Raw genomic sequence first — 6,000 nt, forward strand, 5'->3', positions numbered from 1 at the left:
TAGGATCTATTTTTTTGGCACTTTGAGCATCGCAAGCTAAAGATGATACATAGCACTACAAGTAAGAGGTAAAATATGTGTTTTTGATTTGGGGGAGAACTGTCCCTTTAAAACTTCTAGCCACTCCTCCATCATATTCTTCAAGCATCAGCAACTTTTAATCTTGAAAATCAGTTTAGCTTCTATTATATCATGATCATATGGTGCATGAAGCAACACACTCACATTGTGCTATTCTCAACTGTGAGCCAGTGTTTCGCCTTTTGCTCTTGTATTCAAACCTTCGTATCTGCTCCTGAGGGAACCCTGGAAAATCAGAGCCAGATGTGGTGATGTCAGCACGTGTCTGTGACTCTCAAGTTGTGTTCTGTGAGGCTGCGGTGTGAGAAACAGGGGCAAGGTTGGTGGGAAATTTGAACACAGTGCACGGATCAGGCAGCTGACGCAGCAGAAAGGTCTGTAATCAGTGTTCAAGCCGACCCTCGTGACCGTGGATGACGCTGAGGTCACAAAACTTACGCTAGTAAATTCCTCCATTTACTAGAGAACGAAAGGAAAATTGACGTATGTCACTGGTTGTTAAGAGTTTGTTGGATGGCAGCTGCCCTTGTGTGCTCTCCTAGAGTCTGACTGTAGCACACACACACACATACACATACACACACACACTCATACAAGATGGCATATGGACACAAATATTCCACCACCCACAACCACCACCTTCCTTCGTCACTCTTCTAAAGTTACCCATCATCAGCCACATCACTAAACATCACCATGGCAACGCTCGGCCCTCTCCCCCCATATTTCTGTGGCTTTCTGTGATCCCTCACCATACTTACTCTATTAAAAGTCTCAGCTCACAGCATGTTGATCTGGATGATGCATGTGCTCAGGGAGCCACTCGGCTTCCTCCGTCTCTCTTTCATCTAAAGAAAATGCTAAAAGAACATATGTACAGCTATAAAGATCAACTGCTTTGTGATTTTTATGACAGCATTTAATATTAAAACTGATCCAATAGATCATTAATGAAGAGAAAGACAGTATTTGATTTCAGTTTCTCTGGAATTCCTATCAAAACCTAAAAAGTTAAACAGAAAAGGTTGAATGTTTAAACTTAGGTCACACTTTATACAGAATTCCAATACAATAGCTCCGCAATAAACGATGGCTATAATTTTCAATTCTTGTTGGTTCTACTAACTTCAACTCAAAATCAGAATCAGAAATAATTACACATTACAAGTGATTCCATTCAAGAATCCAAAAACTCAACATCAGTCAGCCAGCTCACCCTCCTCTGTCCACCGATTTTCGTTGGTGCCCCACTTACAGTTTCATAGATACTAAACATGTAGACAATAACTTGAAACAAAACTTTGCATGAAAAAGGGGGAAACTTCAGTCCTCTAAATGCAGCACTCCAACAAACAACACTCCACTCAGCTGCTTCCCATCATCTCACTTACTTACTTTGGCAGACCCCTTTCAAACTAACACAGTGTGCTCAGGTAAGCCCACCCCCTAGCCTGACAGCCAATGGGGAGACAGTGTGCAATGATACTTGACATAGAGCCTTGGCATTTCAACATACATATTACCCAACCATTATCATTTCATATCTGTATATGTACCAAAGAAATTTTTAAAAATCATTTAATTAAATAGTTTTTATTTTTTACTTATATATAGCATATCATTTATTCTATACATTGCAACTGCAACTCATAAAGCCTGGGTTGCCTATATTTATGTTGCTGTGGCTGCGTATCTGTGTAAAGTGTTTGTACTACATGTTAAAGAGTTCTTTAAACAGCTCAGTCTTTTCCATCAAAGGATATTTCTCTGTATTTCATAGCCGATGGTTGCACAGTTCTTTTTTACCACTAGGTGGCACAGCTGCATCAAACTTGCAGAGTGTGTGACGTTTGCATGTATTGAATGAAACAAAGGGTTGAGCAAGACAAAAGAAAAGTCAGAAAGAATGGAATCAACTGTGTTTTTGTTTCCCTTTTCATTCTTTGAGACTTATATATCTATCACACACACATTTGCATTTCAAAGGCAGTAAAATGAGTGCAGTGTGGGTTATATTTCATTTGTTGTCAACTCCAAACCCACCACCAAAGCTCATTCATAACAATTCTGTCAGATTATTTGATACTGGTGAGCATTATGAGGTAAAAACTGGTAGAAACTGGTTATTCTAATAAGGTGGCTGAAAAGAATAAAACAATAGGCAGCTTAAATTTAAAATCATCTTACTTTAATTTTCAAATTGTCTGATTTTTCTTTTTAGATTTTTTTTTTGCAGTGTTGTATTTAGCACTTCCTATAGTTAACTTCCAATGTCTTCAATTATAGTGCTACAGTAATTCTTCAATAGTTCTCTGATATCAAAAAATCTCTAACTTACAGAGAAAAACACACATGTGAGACAAGTTCAAAAGATTAACAGTTTTAATAAAATCCATGTCAAACATCAAAATACTGAAATGGCAAAAAAAGAAAAAAAAAAATCTACTTTTGTTTTTTTTTTAAATTTTGTACAAATCACAGTGGTTCAAAAAATATTACAAATTTTTTTTAGTTTCAAAACATTTTTTGCAACAGCAGCAAAACATTCTGATTGTTGTATATTTTCTTGAAAGCCCTTAATAGTTTTGTGAGTGTGGTGTGCTCTTTTCTTTTGCCTTTTTATTGTAATACACACAACAACATGAGCAGTTCAATGTTAATAAAACTCCTCGATGAGTCAATGGAAACAAAGGTGCATAACAATACTATATAGTATATACGATCCACTTAAAAGTTACATTATAGACCAGGGGTTAATCACACCATGTCTGTCTATATGAACACTCTCCCTGTCCTGGGTCTCTCTGTGCATACACTCCTATGTATACACCAGCTTAGTTTAATACATACAGTGTGGTGAGCAGTTATAAGGTGAGAGATTAATTCCAGCCGGGACTCAAATTTACAACACTGTACTGGACTTTGGATAACAACTATCTTCTTTAAAGCATAAGATACTGTTTATATAGTTGTCACAGCTAATATCTGCCTTTAATCCAACCAGTAGTTCACAGATGCTGTTCCCCAACTCAGAATACACTGACTTTATGCATGATTGCAACATACAATCAGTAAATCACAGCTAAATAGTGGAAGCAATAAGGTGTACTGCTGAATTTGAGAGAAAGAGATCATGAAAAAGTGTAATTTTGAGCAAGAAAACTGGTAAATATAAAGACTTAGCATACTTCAATGTCAAAAAAGTTGTACAATATTAGGCTACATAATAGAAAGTGCAGGCACCTGAAAGAGTGCGAAAATATTTTAAAACTGCTGGTTTGCTGGGTTTCTTGGTCATTTCATCATTATCTGTTGCTTTAGCATAGTTGATATTACCTACTAAACTTGTAAAGCTCCATATCTGTGTAATTATCATTGGAAGTTGTATCACTATGACCCCAGTAACTATGCTAAGATACTGCACATTAAAGAAAGCTGCCTACTTTTTTCTCTCTGTGCTCACATGTGTGTTTCTTGGCTTAATTGACTTTATTTTAAAGCCCAGCCTGCACTGAGCCAAAAGAGTGAGATTTCACTGAAGGCACAGGAGAGGAGACACCAGAACTACCAAAAAAAAAAAAAAATAATAATAAAAAAAAAACAAGGTGTTCTCTCAGTCACTAGGCCTCATGTTTCAAAAGGATGGTCAGGCCTGCTAAGAAGGAAGGAAGGAAAGCTCCACTCAAAACACATGTGACAGTAAAAAAGGATGTGATAAAATAGAACAAGACAATCCAAATCAATGTAACTTTGGCCTGTAGGGGCAGTGTGGAGAAATACTGAGGGCTGAATAAAGCTTACAAGCTACTCTCTCTCCTACTCTGTATACCAGGGTTTCTCAACCTTTTCTGGCCCGTAACTTTCTATTTCTATTTGCCACAATTGTAAATTTTTTACCCCAATATGTAAAAAAATATTCAAGTTGTAATAAACTGGAAGTATCTAACAATCCAATTAACTGTTACAGCAATTATGTCATTTGTTTCAAACCTGACAGTATTCCATAGGGGTGTCACAATTTCAACATTAAATTGAAAACTGATCGAAATGAGCTTTCAGATTAATTCAAATCAATGTCAGAATGGCTGATTCTCTTATTTTTGTTCTTTCCATCCTAGCCTACTTGCAGGGGCATGCATCCTAAGAAAAAAAACAACACTTCAAAGACAACACACCATATCTTACCAGCTGTTGTTGTCCTATATAGACTAAACATTCAAAGAAGATTTTTTTTATAATTTTTTTTTTAAATATTGCATATTATTCCTTTAAAGAGGAAAGTCTAATTGATCATGGTTTTGGATAATTGTGACACCCCTAGTATTTAATAAATTAATTTCTTTCTTTCTTTTTTTTCAGTTTTGGTAATTTCCCACCACCCCATATGCATACCAAGTGATCCCGACAGGGTCCCAATCCCAAGGATATAAACTTTGCTGTATATACAGAAGCCTATGTCAAACTCATGTCAAACATGCATTATGCTTTACCCAGTTCATCCAACATTACATGCAGGCTAAACCCAAACATTGCACTTGGCTTTCTACTATTTAGGACATTCTTAAAATACGGGCATTACAATACTTGATTACAGTTAAAAGACCAGTGTGTAGGACTTAGTGACATCTAATTGAATGCGACTCATCTCGCCCTCTCCTTCCAAACACAACTCTGTGGAAGAGGACCCGTGCTCTCATGCAAACTGTTTAATTCTAAGATATCAAAAACACAATTCTTGTTTTCAGGTGATTATACACTAGTGAAAACGTACTATATTACATTCTAATCATATTCGGCCAATAAAGCCCCCTAAATCTTACACACTGGACCTTTAAAATTGAGCTTTTTACAATTTTGAGTTTTAAGCCCTCAACCTAATATCTTAAAAATCATAATAATAAGTTGATTGTATTAACTACAGTAACAGCGTAAAAGGGAAAGCTGTAACACTGCACAGCAGCAACAGATCCTCTGCAGAATGTCCCAGCATATTATTCAAAGTTGTATATATTATTTTTTGATGCTACCTTAAGCTGTGCTGAGCTAATTTAGTAAAAACTGAGTTGTGCATAAAGCCACATAGCAAGAAGAGAGCTACTGTGGGGTTCAGTGCCTACTAGACCTTAAAATAAGAGGCTGGATAAGCTGTGTTGTTTCAGCTCCCCCTCACTGAGCAAGTTGTGGGAAAATTTGAAAGACTTGAGTGGAAATATTGTGCTACAATCATTATGTTTAAAAACAATCTTACATAAGGAACAATTCATGCTAAGCACAGGAAGGTAAAGTCATAGATAAAAAAAAGAAGAAGAAAGTGCATTCCAACAACAAAGTGTCATTATAATGACAAAGTTAGGCCACCATGCAAATTTACCACATTCCAAAAGTGGTTGCACCTCTCAGCACACAGGCCAGCCAGTGCTCATTAAAAAGCTTTGCTTTGTCAACGTCGGTGGTTTTGAAGTTACACTACAGGAATCAACCTGTTACTCTGTTTTATTTCTACCTCTCTAATCTCCAACCACGATGTGAGTCTTTCTACATCCAAATAATTACCAATCTACAAAACATACAAATCAAAGGCCATATGATTAGACCAACCTACTCTACTACTCTATAATTAATAAATTCAAGGCCTTTTATCTGCATAAAAACAAGCAGTAGGCCTAAAGATTCTCCACAGGCATGGCTCGAGTGGCTCAAAAATCACCTCAAAAAGAATAATGGCTGAGAGTGCATAAAGCAACACCATAATCTACTTTACATTTATGACCTTATCATGGCCATAGAGAGGCAAAGCCCCTCCCCTTTTGGTGTAATCGTTGGGACCTGACTTCTGAAAAAATATGAGTGGTAGTCTATGGCATGTGTGTGTGTGTCTGTGTGTGTGTGTGTGTGTGTGTGTGTGTGTGTGTGTGTGTG

This window comes from Lutjanus erythropterus, chromosome 10 (genome assembly GCF_056507025.1).
Source record: "Lutjanus erythropterus isolate fLutEry1 chromosome 10, fLutEry1.hap2, whole genome shotgun sequence".
Classification (NCBI taxonomy): Eukaryota; Metazoa; Chordata; class Actinopteri; order Lutjaniformes; family Lutjanidae; genus Lutjanus; species Lutjanus erythropterus.